Below are 17,174 nucleotides of genomic sequence, written 5' to 3' on the forward strand. Positions count from 1 at the left end.
TTTAAAAAAAAATGCATTCATTTGCAGATAGAATACATGATTCTTGAGTGACAGCTACTGCCAGCCACTGTCACAGGGCTCAGACTGTATCACTAAACAAAGTGGTCAAAGATACAAGCAAAGTTTAACATTCTCTACTTGGGATATAATATATAGTAGGGGGGAAGGGAAATAAAGAAAAATTATTCAGTTTTTTGATGATCCTAATTAGGGATATAGAGTTTTAATTGGCATTTATTATATGAACTTGACTTTCAACGTAAGAAATGATCAAAAAGAAACATCAAGAGGGTGCCTGGGTGGCTCAGTAGGTTAAGCCTTTGCCTTTGGCTTGGGTCATGGTCTCAGGGTCTTGGGATAGAGCTCCACATCAGGCTCTCAGCTCAGCAGGGAGCCTGCTTCCGTGTGTGTGTGTGTGTGTGTGTGTGTGTGTGTGTGTGTGTCTCTCTCTCTCTCTCTCTCTCTCTGCCTGCCTCTCCACCTGCTTGTGATCTGTCAAATAGACAAAATCTTAAAAAAAAAAAAAAAAAAAAAGAAACACCAAGGAATGCAGAAAAAAGGAAACACTAAAAGAAAAAAATTAACATGAATACATAAATATTATTACTCTATTAAATGAAGGAGGTCTGAATGCTTGAGGAAAATTCTTCAATGTCCATTTTTTGCTCTCTAAACCCACACACTTAAGGTTTTGATGAAGTTTCTACCATGCAGGCACAATTGATTGAATCAGTTAGTCATTGATTAACCACACTATTATATAACTCAATCCCCAGCCTCTCTTCCCTGCCTGGTGGTCAGAAGGCAGGGCTGAAAGCTCCAATACTTTAATCACGTGGTTGGTTCCTCTGGCAACCAGCCCCCTTCAGCCAGAACTCACAGGCATTAGCATAAACCCAGATCCAAGCTTACTATGAATAACAAAAGATGCTCCTCTCACCCCTGCTACTCAGGAAGTTACAAGTGTTTTACAAGTTCCGTGTCTGGAGCTAGGGATGAAGAACAAATATAGTTCTCTTATTATAACATCCAAGTGTGTGTATGTGCTTGTGTGAAGAGGAGGAAAAGGAGGAGAGAAGGTGGGGGGACAACAGGGTCCCCCTGTTCTCTTTCTCCTACTCCCACTGAAGAGGTGGCGAGGGGATCTGGTGAAGGCAGGGCCCTCCTCCTCCACCCCTCCCCTCCCCCACCAGGTCAGAACAACGGCTACCAGAAAGCCAGAGGCGTGCCCAAGAGTCCCCTCCCTTAAGGATGTACACCACCCACGTGGGGCTGCAAGGAGATTCAGGTCCTAGAAAACATCCCTCTCCTCCAATAGTCTTCCTTTGGGAACAAAGTAACAGCCAAGCAAGGCTCTGGAACTTTCTCTAACAGTGGGGAGTCTGGTGTTCTCCCCCCCCCCCTTTTAAAAGATTTATTTATTTATTTGACAGCGCGAGAGAAAGAGTACACAAGTAAGCAGAGCGACGTGGAAGGCGGGGTTGGGGGTGGGGATCAGGCTCCCTGCTGAGCAGAGAGCCCGATGTGGGACTCAATCCCAGGATCCTGAGGTCATGATCTGAGCCAAAGGCAGAGAGACTTAACCCACTGAGCCACCAAGGTACCCCAGGTCTGGTATTCTTGACGGGCTGAAGTCCTTCTGAACTGCTGGATTCAAACAGAACTGAGAGGGGTTGCATCTTGTTTTTGTGAAGCCACGCCTGTGATCAGAGCTGCTCTGGGCAGTCCCAAATGCCAGGCATGAACCTTGGGACCACTAGGAAAAGCAGAAAAGCTTTGTTTTTCTCTCTTGTGATGGGAAGAACTCATCAAGTCATTGATATGCACTAGTTCTGATTTAATGCAAAGGAAATATAGGGAGTCATCAAATTCACTTTTCTAGGAATCTATGAGGAAAGGCAGACACTCATTCCCACTCACTCACATGGCTTCGCACGTAGGAAATGTTAACGCATGGAAATCACCACTCTGCTTAGCAGTCATGCTTGAAGGCTTTACAATAAACAAACGTAACGGCTTCATAAAGAAAATCTAACGGGCACCTTCCTGAACTACAACAATACAGTTGTGTTACTATGCCTACAAATCTGCTAGGAATTTGTGTTCCATAAATCTGTGATGAAACAATGTAGGTACTGTTAGAGTGTATACTATTAAAAAAAAAAAAAAAAAACAACTTGAATGGGTTTCCAAATAGTAGACTTGATGAGGGAGCAGGAGGCTGGCTGAGGACAAAGCAAAAGCTGGCACCTTGCACCCCCTCTTCACCCACTCCCCTCTGTAATTTGTGTGACATTCCTCATCCACCCCTGGCTGCCCTAGAGGAAAAGCAAATAGTTAACTCACAGAGATCACAATCCTACAGGACCGGAGTCTCCTTTGGTTTAAAATGTCCTAGAGATCTACAAACAAAGAAGTTACCTTAGCAATAGCACAATTTCCAAAGGCAAATAACTCAGTTCCTCAAGCCCTAATGATACCCTCCCCTACATAAACAAAACTGAAGGAGGCTGAGGTAGAATGTTAAATAAAGTTAAAACTCTTCTGGGGCGCCTGGGTGGCTCAGTGGGTTAAGCCGCTGCCTTTGGCTCAGGTCATGATCTCGGGGTCCTGGGATCGAGTCCCGCATCGGGCTCTCTGCTCAGCATGAGCCTGCTTCCTCCTCTCTCTCTCTCTGCCTGCCTCTCTGCCTGCTTGTGATCTCTCTCTGTCAAATAAATAAATAAAATCTTTAAAAAAAAAAAAAAAGTTAAAACTCTTCTGAACCCAAATCTCACTAACAAAGACACCTTATAGCAGGATTGTGACATCCCACCAGGAATTTCCCAACTATCTCGATGTTAATGGCTGGCCAAAAGGCAACATTGATCAAGCAGCAAGACCTCGGGTATCCCCGCACCTCATAGGCCCTCTTTAGCATATGAAAGCTCTGTTCCCTTCCCCCCACCTTCTCCCAACCGCATCTCTCAAAACCGCCATCTCTCACAACCTAGGGCAGCAGCTCTTCCTGCTCACGGGTCCTGTCCCCGTGCTTTAATAAACCACCATTTTGCACCAAAGATGTCTCAAAAATTCTTTCTGGGTCATCGCCTCCAGACCTCAGCCCAACGAACCGCACCTAGGTTCTAGAACTTCATCAGACTTATGACATCCAAGATCGATTGTTATTATTGGTTCCACAGAAATTGTCTTCCTCCCTTGGGAACGCGGGGAAGATGAGAAAGTGCGTTTTAAGCTGGTAGTTGATGTTTTCTAGTCAAATCACTTTTTTTTTTTTTTTTTGCTTCACAGCACTGTTGGTAATGTATGAATTCCATCTGTAGCTATCAAAGGTTTAGTACATGCTCCTCTCACCTAAGATAACAGATGACATTCCTGTAAACAGCAATGGGCTTTGTGGCTGGTTCCCCCTGATGAGGGAGCAGGAGGCTGACTGAGGACAAAGCAAAAGCTGGCACCTGGCACACCCTCTCCACCCGCTCCCCCTCAGTAATATGTGTGGTATTCCTCAGGCACCCCTGACCGCCATAAAAAACAAATAGTTAACTTGTAGAGATCACAATCCTGCAAGACAGATTCTCCCTTGGTTTACAAACAAAGAAGTTACCTTATCAATAGCACAAATTTCCAGAGGCAAATAACTCAGTTGCTCAGTCCTAAATAAAGTTAAATTTCTTCTAAACCCAAATCTCACTAACAAAGACGCTTGATAGCAGAAATGTGAATGGCTTGCCAAAAGACAACACTGATCAAGCTGCAAGGCCTCTGGTATCCCTCCCGCACCTGATAGGCCCTCTTTAGCATTTGAAAGCTCTGTTGAAACCTCCCTTCCCCTCACCTTCCCCCAACCGCAAGGTACATAACCTGCCACCTCTCACAACCTGGGGCAGCCTCTCTTCCTGCCCACGGGTCCTGTCCCCGTGCTTTAATAAACCACCATTTTGCACCAAAGATGTCTCAAGAATTCTTTCTTGGTCATCGGCTCCGGACCTCAGCCCACTGAACCTCACCTAGGTTCTAGAACTTCATCATATGGCGCCCAACGTGGGGCTGTGAGTCTTTACATTTGACTCTGAGCTTCGGTGCAAAATTGGTGAGTACTTTCTCTCCTTTTCCTTTACTCTCCTTTCAGGGCTTTTCAAGGAGTACGGTCTTATTGGAACACTTGCGTGTCAATTGCTCAGGCTGTAATCCTCTAGCCTGTGGCTGCTCTATGGGGAGGAGAGCGTCTGCCTTGTAGCTGTAAGTTAGTACTCTGGCCGGAATGGCAATAAGACCCAGAAACTTGATGGCCTCTCTTTATTCCTGTTCTTATAAAAGTAGTCTCTCTTGGGCATGGGACAGCCACCTAAGTCACCAGGACGGCTGCCAATCTTAAGACTCCCGTGTGAGGTTTCCTCCTGATTGATCTAATGTGATCCCCTCCACATCTCTGGTCTAGCCACTTCTGGCTGAGGGACCTCCACTGGGAGCCGGCCGAAACCAGTACCCGATTGAATTAAAACGCAAACGGGGACCGTTTCCTAGGGAAGTTGTCTGTATGGACCACATGTGTTGGAATGTCGCATAGACCATGATGGATTTCAGTCTTTACTGTTCCTTGTCAGTGTCTTCTACAGACTACTTAAAGCTATGAAATTGGGTAATTTCCCCTTGCCAAACTTTTCTAGTATTTCCATGGGTTAAAATGGCAAAACAGTATGCAGTCTTCAAGACAGAAGATGGCATGGCATGGCACGGCACAGTATTTTGGTCCATTCACCAGGCCCCCATTGGCAGCCTAGGATGTGATGGGGAAGAGGAGGGATGCCGGCAACACTCTAGGGCCTTTTATGGCAGGAATGCCTTCCCGGGGAAGGCAGGATGGTGATCAATAGCCGTATCTTGAGGGACGCCTCTTGTCGCTTTTGACACACGGGAACCTCTGACATATCCTGTGTGGGACGCCACCCAGGAGTCAGGGGATTTGGTAATGGACCTTCTTTACTTTTCTGGGAGCATGGCCTCAGTAGGCTTCTTCAGTTCCCAAGGACTCTACCTTGGGGTGCCTTTTAACCCACAGGAAATAATTTGGATTGCAAAATTTAGGAAAGGACTGAGCTCCTATAACACTGCATGGCCTCAGTGGGATCTATCAGTTAGAACTCCTGCAGGAAACAGAGCAGATGGACCTAGGATACCTTCATTGCACATACCTAGGCCTCCATTGCTCTACACCAGGACAAAGGGGCTTTTGCAGAATGTGTTTGCCCAAATGAGTCAGTTAGTAAACGTCCTCTTGACATATTGGATGATAATTTACATCCAATACAGGTTGCTGGGCCATCCCTAGCAAGGGGCCTCTGTGGCTTTATTTCTCTCTCTTTCTCCTAATAGATGTGGGGGCTTCTCTCTCACTCACTTCCTATGTTAATGGCTATAACTGGAGCCAACTGGGGTTAGTCTACTTTGAGACAGAGACTGTAAGGAATATTCCCAAGCAGCTGCCGAAACTCTCCTTGTTTTGGGGAAGTTTCCCTGTCTTCTCTGGCCCAACTTGGACTGCTTAATCCCTGCCCCCTTGCTGGTGAGAAAGCATGGCATCTGCTCCTTTGTTGGGACTTATGAGCTCTAAAACCGGGAATCCTTTCTCTGCCTCCTGGCAGCACTTTGTTTCTTCTGTTTCCCCCTTCTGTTTCTGCACCAACGTACGTGCAGCCTGCATGATTAGCCTCTAGCTCATGCACCACGGCTCCTCTCTTCACTGTCAAGGAGCAAGAAGAGCACCCCCTGGACCTAACACTCCCCACTTCAGATCTTCCCACCCGTGTCTCAGGTAAACATTCAAAGTGGAATGGGCCCAGGTGGAATGTAAATCAGTATCGGAACTAAGTTGTTTGTTCAGTTAAGATAAGACGTGTCTTTTAAATTATCAGCAGTAAATGTGAAACTTCAAAGTTTACTAAGGGTCAAATAATCTTGTGTTGTTTGTTAAAATCTGTTAGCAAAGAGATGACTAAACTGATGGTTAATTGTCTGTCTCAAAGTTTTAATGGATAATTGTTAAAGTAGCTTTCAAAGTCTTTGGGAACATGAAAGTTTAAAGTTTTTCTTGGATAACAAATGGAATTAAAATACTAAGTCATTAATTACTGGATATAGGTTTGTGCTTTTGACTTTTTTTTTTTTAAAGATTTTATTTATTTATTTATTTGACACAGAGATCACAAGTAGGCAGAGAGACAAGCAGAGAGAGAGAGAGGAAGAAGCAGGCTTCCCGCTGAGCAGAGAGCCCGATTCGGGACTCAATCCCAGGACCCTGAGATCATGACCTGAGCCGAAGGCAGCGGCTTAACCCACTGAGCCACCCAGGCGCCCTGTGCTTTTGACTTCTTACTGCAAAGAAACTAAGAGTATTTAAATCTTTTGGTAAACATGTTTTATGCTTAACTGATTCATAAATTGGCATCTAAAGAATTCTGTTGTAACAGTTCACAGTTGGTTAATACTTAGTCTTCACTAGAGATTAAGGTGTTTCTAAGAGTATCAAATTCTGCTTAGTGTAACTAAGACTGATGGAAATTAGGGGAATAACTCTGTATGTAGGAAAGTAGATGATATGTAAGAAAGACTTAAGGAATGGGAATACATTTTCTTGAGGGTAAGAGAAGGTAATTTTGTCCTAAATGAGATGGTTGTTTTTAAGGAAATGACTTGGGACAAAACCTGAATGCAAAGGACAGTTGTAGAAGGTTTGTGAAGGGAAGTCTTCAGAAAAGGAATTTTAGCTATGGTCAAGACGGAGTAAGATTGAAATGAATGGTTTTAAAGGTACATTGGTATAAGACTGAAATTCTCTCTGTTCAAAAGGACAAAATTTTCTTAGATTAATTGATCTGCTGTTAAGAAAATGTAAATGGTTTTCTCTTTGCCTGCCCAGAAAACCCAGTTTCTATGTTTTGTTTTATCAGGTGTTTAACATCCCTAATTTTATTTAGGCATGTGTTTTAAAACTTTCTAAGGTTTTAGCAAATGTTGACAAGATTTAAGTTGTAAATCTCTTTAACTCAGGCTTTTTCTTGGTATGCGAAGTTACTCATGAAGTACTACTGAACCAATGATAAACTTTGGGTTACATTTGGAAAATACTAGAACAATTCTAGAGATTCTACACATTTCCTAAAGTTTTAATGTTTTGAGAGATCATCACTTGATATTGTAATTATGGAAATGTTATGTGTCACAGAAACAACCTGATTTCCTTGCCAGCTAAATGTCTCATCAGCTCTAACCATATCCATTCTGAGTTTTTGTCACTTGTAATTGTTTTAATTCTCTTGTAAAATAAGTTTTATCTTCAAGGAGATTCATATAAAGTACTTACAGGACAAATACAGGTATTCAATATATTAAACTAAATGGGTAAGAATTTCCAGAACTAACTAAAGCTGCCTTCACCAGGATTAGTAACCTGGAACTAAATGAACTAAAAGATTATAGTGTTGTGTCTCTTAATGTTTTGTCTTATTTTAGACATTACTGGTTCTCTAATGTTTGCTCTTCCAGACTAGGGATACTTAATTCTTAAGTTATCTGTAACTTACAGAGATGTAAAAGTATTGATTTGTAAAAGAATCAAGGCATTCAACTTTTCTCTCTCTCTGAACCCTCTGAAACCAAAGGTCTCAGTAAGTATTCTTTCTTCCAAGACAATCAGTCATTTGCAGAAGTTCAATAAGAATCTGTTCTTATTGGATTAATAAGGATACAGTTGGAAACATGGGTTATTTTACCAAGGCTTGTGGAATGTCATATTTGAAAAGACTCAGATATGACCAGACAGTTTAAAGGAACTAAGGTTGACTTTATGAAACCTGGAGCCATAAAGCCCTTTGGAACTGTTGGCCTGATACCTTGCTTATAGAGTTCCCAGCAACCTCACCAGGTGAGTAAAGAATGTCACTTTACTTTGGGAACCTCAGGAAGAGGCATTTGCCCAAATTGACAGGTATTGCAGGCATGCCTGATGGCAAGTACGTGGCTTGGCTTCACCTAGAGATTCCTTGTAAGAAGTTCCAGCAAAGCAGATTCTAAAAGATCTATATGATCACACTCACTGTTCTTGCTGAGCTTATGTAAATAATAGGGCAAGTTTGTTAAAACTGGACTTGTTTCTCAAATAAATTAGTCCTGATTTGGCTATCTCTGGAAATGAGGGTTATTTTAGAGAGAAAAATTATGTTTCAATAACACACCTTTATGGATGTTAAATTCTAGATTTGATTGTCTTTAAATGTTTGTTTACCTAAGCTAAACAATTTGAGCTAAACTTCAGAGAAGTTGCATAATAGCTTCTTTAGTCAATCTTATTATTTTGTGGGGATATTAGCAGAACCCCATGGCACATGATTAAACTGGAAAATGGGATTGATTCCCCTACAATTGTATAACTTAACTAACACCTTGTGTGTGGCTGGGATAATGAAATTGCCTAAAAGCTAGCATACCACACTCCATAGGATTAACTATGGACTTGTGGAGATAATGGATGACCCCACTTTCTTTGAGTGCATGTGGGACTCCCCTTATCTCTTGACAAGTTTTCTCCCACTTGCCAGAGATCTCTGTAATCAGGATATTGTTAAGGCTGGACCACTCAAAGGGCTTCTTAGTGGTTTCATCCCTTAGTCATATTTATCCTAGAAGCCACCTCTGTTGAGGTACAGTTGCAAATAGATGCTTTAGCTAAGCATAGAACAGCCCTCCTCATAAAAAGAGCCTCAAAGCTCACTATGGAACAGTCCCTGACTGTAATGCCTTCACATCAGGTCCAGATTTGTCTTAGAAGCCAAAGGCCAGCAATGGATGGTGGAGGCCAACTTATTAAATACTGGGCTATACTTACCGATATGCCAGAAGTAATACTTAAAACTTGTCAAACTTTAAACCTAGTTACCCGTATGCCTGAACCTGACCACAGTACCTCTTTCTTTATAGAGCAAAAACTGTTCAGAGGTTATTGATCTTGCTTACTCTATTTGGCCAGATTTAAGATGCCCCTGTTGAAAATACAGATGACAGTTGGTTTACTGGTAACAATAGTTTTCATAGAAAGAATAAGAAAACTAGGTATGCTGTAGTGCTCCTAGCACTTTGCAATTGCCAAAGCCTAAAAATAAACATTAACACTGGCTCCAAATAAGCCTTCCTGGTACTACCTGCCAATGGAGCTATTTGGAGGAAAGGGGAGTGCTGTCAAGCCATAACTCCCCAATCAAATATGGGCCTAAGTTACAAAACCCTCCTTAACTTACTAAGGATGGTGTATATCAAATCTGGGATACATATTTGTGGCTCACACCCACTATTGGAGAGCTCAGTCAAAAGGCAGTTTTATGCTGGGAACAAAAGAATCCTACGTATGATATTTGGGCAAATAACACACAATATCTAGGATGGCTATCACTAGAAATGTATTCCCAAGTACTAGTACTCCAGGCTACTGACTGGTTTGCTACTGACTGGGCAAGGCGATCTGGCATTAGATGGTCAGCTCCAAACGGAACCCACAAGATATGTGGACTAACCTCTGGCCCTGGCTTCCTCCAGGGCGGCTAGGTCGCTATATTTTAGGATTTGCCTAGATTCATGGGCGCATTACTAAGACCATCACCACTCTAGCTAATCTCCCCAATTTAAAGCAAAGATGGACACGATCTAGTTTTAAATGGTATGCTCACTTAGCATCCATTTTTGTTCCATCTGCGGGACTAGAAGATGACATGTGGCATGTAGAAGCCCTTAATAAATACACCACAAAGGCAGTCAGTGATTCGCTAGATAGCATCTCCCTACTTAATACTGAAGTCTCACAAATACGCAAGGCAGTCGTACAGAATAGGATGGCCTTAGATGTCCTGACAGCAGCACAGGGTGGCACATGAGCAATTATCAAACAGAATGTTGCGTGTACATCCCAGACTATCACAAAAATGTCACAGGACTAATAGAAGATGAATACCCAGATCAAGGCTCTACAAGAATCCTTCTCTCTCTCAGTGAATGGTTTACGTTCCTGGTTTGAAGGAGGACTATGGCCAACACTTAAAAATCTCCTTTTTGGGCTTCTCATTCTTATCGCCTTGTTAATCTTAATATGTTGCTTTGTTCAGTGTTTCTTTACTTGGTGCCAAGACTCCATTGCTGCAATGATTTCACGACGACAGATGATCCTTACCACGCACAGAGACACTTCTTCACTGTCAAAGCTGGATTCAGCTGCCTCCACCTTTCCTAACTCCCCTATACATTTCTCTACTGGTCAATGTTGACTCGAGTAGGTAGGGACAGCTCTACGCCCCTATTCAGCAGAAAGTTACAGAAGATGGGACCTTCCACCTTCAACTACCTTAAAGATTTAAGGGTCAAAATTGTTCAGGGAGCAGGAGGCCGACTGAAGACAAAGCAAAAGCTGGCACCTTGCACACCCTCTCCACCCCCTCAGTAATATGTGTAGCATTCCTCAGGCACCCCCGACCACCATAAGAAACAAATAGTTAACTTGTAGAGATCACAATCCTGCAAGACAAAGTCTCCTTTGGTTTACAAATGTCCTAGAGATCTACAAAGAAGTTACCTTATCAATAGCACAAATTTCCAGAGGCAAATAACTCAGTTCCTCAGCCCTAAGTAAAGTTAAATTTCTTCTAAACCCAAATCTCACTAACAAAGACGCTTGATAGCAGAAATGTGAATGGCTTGCCAAAAGACAACACTGATGAAGCAGCAAGGCCTTCGGTATCCAGGCACCTTGTAGGCTCTCTCTAGCATATGAAAGCTCCATTGAAACCTCCCTTCCCCTCACCTTCCCCCAACCGCAAGGTACATAACCTGCCACCTCTAACAACCTGGGGCAGCCGCTCTTCCTGCCCACGGGTCCTGTCCCCGTGCTTTAATAAACCACCATTTTGCACCAAAAAAAGATGTCTCAAGAATTCTTTCTTGGTCATCGGCTCCAGACCTCAGCCTACCGAACCTCACCTAGGTTCTAGAACTTCATCACCACTGTCAGATTATGTTCCAAAAATGGCGCCAGGAATGTTTGGCCACGTAGTTAGGTAGGAGCTATTTCCTTACCCATCTTTTTCTACCATTGCTTTTCTTTCTTTCCTGGATATGCTGTTTTGTTTTGACTATTTCTCTGTTTCAGACAGGGTCCATTTGGTCTGCAGGTCTCTAGAGTTGTGACATCTTTATGATAAGTTTTTTTTTTTTTTTTTTTTGCTGTTTGCTTGCTTTTTCTTTGTTTCTGAGTCCAGACATTCAAACTTATAGGGATCTTGGCTCTCGGTTGGTTTTTTGGTTGATGGGCTCACTGACAAAGAAACTGACATAAACGCAAATCACAAGAAATCAGCTTAATTTAAATTCCTATTTTTACTCTTTGAGCTTTTGTCATTAAGGCATGGGGTCCTGCAGGATTGAGAGCTTACTCCAAATCCTCACTTTCTTTATGAAAAATATAAAGAATCTAAAGATAAAAGTTGCATTAGCATACTGTTAGTGGAGAAAGGGATTTTTTCTTTTTTTTAAACAAAAATGGCTTTCCCCCACCTCAGCTCCAGCTGATGTTGCTCAGAACAACTGGTCACTTAGCCAGAATGATAAACAACCAAAAATGAATGCAATATACTTATACACAGACTCATCAAGGAATGGGAAAACAGAAAATGAAAGACTACAGAAAACTAACTTTATGGTCATTAAGATGTGGTGGGACCAAATTCTAGTTTTCTAACTGAGCATGTATGCTTGTCTGTAGAAGCAAGTTCTGGGGTCAAGTAGCAGGTGTTTTTTTTAGTAAACACTTCATTCTTGTTGCCCAACACATCGATTTCATCCTGTGTCTCCATTTCAGCTACACAGGTGTCTCTTTCATTGTTTGGCTCCTCCTGGGATGGGTCTGATCTGCCTGACAAGCCTTGTCATTCACGACAGACTCCAGTACTGGAAACTTGGCCTGGGTTTAGGATCAGCTTCCAAAGTGGCTCACAACAAAGCTTGCGGGAGGCCTCAGTTCCTCACCCTCAGGACCTCTCCAGAAGGCTGCTTGAGAACTCACAGGGAAGCTGGCTGTACCCAGAGCTAGGGATCCAGGCCTCAGGTTTTTATTTATTTATTTATTTTTTATAAACATGTATTTTTATCCCCAGAGGTACAGGTCTGTGAATCACCACTCACCAAAGCACATACCCTCCCCAATGTCCATAACCCCACCACCCCTTCTCTCAACCCCCCTCCCCCCAGCAACCCTCAGTTTGTTTTGTAAGATTAAGAGTCACTTATGGTTTGTCTGTCTCCCAATCCCATCTTGTTTCATTGATTCTTCTCCTACCCACTTGAGCCCCCATGTTGCATCACCACTTCATATCAGGGAGATCATATGATAGTTGTCTTTCTCTGCTTGACTTATTTCGCTAAGCATGATACGCTCTAGTTCCATCCATGTTGTCGCAAATGGCAAGATTTCATTTCTTTTGATGGCTGCATAGTATTCCATTGTGTATATATACCACATCATCTTGATCCATTCATCTGTTGATGGACATCTAGGTTCTTTCCATAGTTTGGCTATTGTGGACATTGCTGCTATAAACATTCGGGTGCACGTGCCCCTTTGGATCACTACGTTTGTATCTTTAGGGTAAATACCCAATAGTGCAATTGCTGGGTCATAGGGCAGTTCTATTTTCAACATTTTGAGGAACCTCCATGCTGTTTTCCAGAGTGGCTGCACCAGCTTGCATTCCCACCAACAGTGTAGGAGGATTCCCCTTTCTCTGCATCCTCGCCAGCATCTGTCATTTCCTGACTTGCTGATTTTAGCCATTCTGACTGGTGTGAGGTGATATCTCATTGTGGTTTTGATTTGTATTTCCCTGATGCAGAGTGATATGGAGCACTTTTTCATGTGTCTGTTGGCCATCTGGATGTCTTCTTTGTAGAAATGTCTGTTCAGGCCTCAGGTTTTGAAGCAGAAAAAGGAGCCCCTGTTAGAGCAATTCTCCCAGTGTGTTTCTCCTTCATTCTTGCCCATGGGAAGACGAGGGGTTTCTGATAGGTAAATTTGATAGCAGGAACTAAGTATGGTCAATTGGCTTCTTTGAGGTTATTTTATTTGGGAGCAAGCAAGTCCCCAGGATTCAGGCATTCTAATCTCCTTTTGGCCAGACCAGAGAAAGGGCCAGTTCCTGGGGAGTCCTTGACATGATCAGTTATGCCAGTAACTGATGGATAAGTCCATTTCCTTGGGGTGAATATATATATATTTTTAATGATTTTATCTATTTATTTGACAGAGAGAGCACAAGTAGAAGAGCTGTAGACAGGGGAAGAAGGAGAAGCAGGCTCCTTGTTGAGGAGAGAACCTGATGCAGGGCTCGATCTTAGGACCTTGGGATCATGACCTGAGCTAAAAGCAGGTGCTTAACTGACTGAGCCACCCAGACACCCCCATTGGTATGAATTGATGGTAAACCCACATAGCTGTAGATCTAAAGTCGTGCTCTCTTATCAACATTATTGGGGTGTTTTGAGCACCAGCCCTATGACTCCTCTCAGCTGGTTCTGAACACTAAGAGGGAAGATGGCGCTTCTTCCAATTTTCTGGAAGAGAACACAATTAAAGTAATGCAGCCAGTAATTTGAACATCTGAATTTCTTTTCCTCTGGTTACATCTTAACATCTTCAAAGCTGAGGCCATTTCTGAGCTTAGTTCTTTTCTGTGGAGCCTAAGAAGGTATTTATCAAACTTATTCCAGAGGGATATCTGGGTAGGCAGGACACAGGAAGTGGGACTGATGTTTTTCTTTATCATTCTTGCCCTCAAGTTCTCTTACCTGGTTTGCTCAGTTGTTGGTGGTTGTAACAATGTGAGAAATACCAGCAACTGAAAATTTTCCTGGCAGACCCGTTGACTCTGTTTTTCACTTCCTATTTTGATACCACCCCACCACTACCACTGGTATTACTACTACTACTACTACTATTACTACTATTTCTACTACTAGCACTTGCTATTTCTGAGCACCTCCCATGAGCCAACCAGTATACTATAAGCTTTACACACATTGTTTCTGATCTTTTAAAAATCATTTATTTATTTACTTATTTATTTAAGTAATCTCTACACCCAGTGTGGGGCTTGAACTCATGAACCCGAGATCAAGAGTCACTTGTTCCACGGATTGAGCCAGCCAGGTCCCCCATGTTGTTTCTGATCCTTACACCAGCTCTGCGATGTAGATATTACTTTCTTTCCAATGAGGAGAACAAGGCTCACAGAAATTTGGAAATGTGCTGCAGTTCATGCAGATTGGAGACTGGAAGCCCATTCTAATTCCAGACCTCAGGTTCCTTCCCTTTTGTCCCATCCCTCTGAGCCTGCACCCCATCTCAGGTTTGCAGTGTGGGAAGCACTGTTTAGGAAGAAGAAGGTCTTGTTTTTCAGGACTGGCTGGCTTTTCCCTAGTGGGATTTTCCAAAAAGTCTAGAAACTTAGGAGTCATTACAACCAAGAATTCTACTTGAAGGCCATGTTACCGTTCCAATATCCCCATCTCCTCCCCAAGCAGAACTCATAACATGTTACCCGCCCTTTCTGCTATGAAACTGTTATTATAATTTTCGCAGTGTTTTCTAAGAGGCTGTCTGTGCAATAAGAAAGGTGCCATTATCTTTAACTCCTTTAAAATGGCCATTGTTGGGCACCTGGGTCACTCAGTGGGTTAAGCATCTACCTTCGCCTCAGGTCATGATCTCAGGGTTCTGGGATCGAGTCCCACATCGGGCTCTCTGCTCAGCAGGGATCCTGCTTCCCTCTCTCTCTCTCTATGCCTGCCTCTCTGTCTACTTGTGATCTCTGTCTGTCAAATAAACAAAATCTTAAAAAAAAAATTTTTACTCTATAAAAAAAAAATAAAATAAAATGGCCATTGTCTTAGTAATATAAATTGCATTTGACAATGGAAGATAGGCTTCTGGGTCTCTGAGGGACCATATTTTCGTTGCTATTTTCTCTTCCCATGAAACAAACAAAACAAAAACAAAACACCCCAAAACAACAAAAAACCCCCAAATCCAAAACAACAACCCCCCTCGAGGCTAACATTGAGAGAGAAAAGCAGCAATTCCCTTAATAGGGGTGGTAGGTAGACAATAGTTCCCCAAAGATGTCTATGTCCCTTTTCCCTGGACCCTGTGAATACGGCAAAGGGACTTCACAGAAGTAATTAAATTATGGATCTTGCGATATAGATCATCCTGGGTTATCCGGTGAGCTCAGTATAACCACAAGTGTTCTTCCAAGTGGAAGAAGTAGGCAGGAGAGTCTGAGGAGAAGACTGACTACAGAAGCAGAGGTTGGAGTGATGGGATTACCAGCGGGGAGCCACCGGCCAAGGATTGCAGGAAACTTTTAGAAGGTGGAAAACCGATGTTCTTTTAGAGCCCCCAGAAACAACGAAGCCCAGCTGACACCTTAATTTTAACCCCATGAGACCCATTTTAAGCTTGGGACAGCCAGAACTGAAACATAATAAATTTGTGTTGCTTAAGGTACTAAGTTTGTAGGAATTTGTTACAGTAGCCAATAGGAAAGGAACAGAATGGAATACTGTACCCTTTCTCCACTTAATCATTTATACAATTAGCCATTAAATATCGTGGTCAGAAACTGTGCCAGCCAGGGACACCGCCATTTAAACTTTTCTCATCCAAGAAACCTCACAGCATATCATGTCTGATGTACCATTTTATTGCTGCCCTTTCTTGTAACAGCCTTTGGGAAAAACGAGGTTAACACAATCCTGTTTCATATTGCTAAGACATCTTTATAGATCACAAACATTTCAAGGAAACTACTGGAAGCCCCTGCATATCCTCTTACTGTGAGGTCTAATTAAATATAAATCAGTAACAATGTAACTAATAGCTGTCACATGTCCATTTGCTTCTTGTGCGCCAGGAAACCTAGGTGCTCCCTATCGCCACTAGAAAACACCCCTGGGGTTCCTGAGACCGATGTTACCAATGGAGCACTTTCAGTGCTACAGGAATGGAGGTGAAATACGTCAATGACTCCCCATCAGGCTCCAAAGGAAATTGAGCAGCTAATCCAAGTTCTGCTGAAGCTGACCCAGTCTGTTGGTGTAGAAGGTTAACAACCCCGGGCCGGGGTATCAGTAGAGAGTGGCACAAAGAGCCTCTTAACTCTGTTTTCAGCTGTGGACACTACCTTGTTGATTAAAGGCACTGTGTAAATGTCAGCCAGCAGGATAATGGTTTAATTAACCCTCTTACTGGTGGGAACCCAGAGCAGTCATTTCCTGGCACAAACTTTGACCACAAAACTAATTCAATTGATTTCTGTCTGCTCCTCCTAGCCTCTGTGCAATTCTGAATGAGCAAACCAGTTGTAGCTGATGAAACCCGAGGTCCCTCCAGCGGAGCTTTGATATGCCAACATTTTTGGGGTCTGGAAGCTGCCAGGTGCTAATAAATTCTGTGTGGCCACAGGGCCAGGTGTCAGGCTGCGTCTGGATTCTTGCATCCTACCGTGCTCCAGCCTGTCTCCTCCATGTCCACTGGAGGGAAGCTTCCTATTTATTGATTAAAGGCTTCATTTCCCATAACGGGTGTCTAGGCGAAAGGCACATTATTGCTCTATTTCGAATTAGTCATTCCTGCTTCAAGCACTGGAAATCATCCCAGGGACTTGTGAATGCTTGTCAGAATTTCAAAATTTAGCATCTGATTAGTCAATCAAATTACCAGAAGGAGAGAAAATATTTTGGTGTTTCCATTTTACCGACAGGGCTAGAATCTGTGTTCCTTTCAGCATAGTCTCAGGGTCCTTCTGTTGTGCTGACATACTTAGGGAGAGTTAACTGACCTAATACCAGTGTGTGCAGTTAGTACCCTCTCTACCTGAACCTCACTAGTTTATTCGCTTTTTGGGATAATTTACATTTCTATTATTCTGTCAGTAGGAAGACCTCAATGTTAATGAAAACAGGACTCTGAGGTAAGTACTCTGCTAGGTGTCTCCTTCAATTTGCAGAATAACTATGTCCTTTTGAGTCTTCTGATAAGAAGATGCTGGTTTATTGGGGAGTAACCCCTGTAAACTATAAAC

Source organism: Mustela nigripes, chromosome 12 (assembly GCF_022355385.1).
Source record: "Mustela nigripes isolate SB6536 chromosome 12, MUSNIG.SB6536, whole genome shotgun sequence".
Classification (NCBI taxonomy): domain Eukaryota; kingdom Metazoa; phylum Chordata; class Mammalia; order Carnivora; family Mustelidae; genus Mustela; species Mustela nigripes.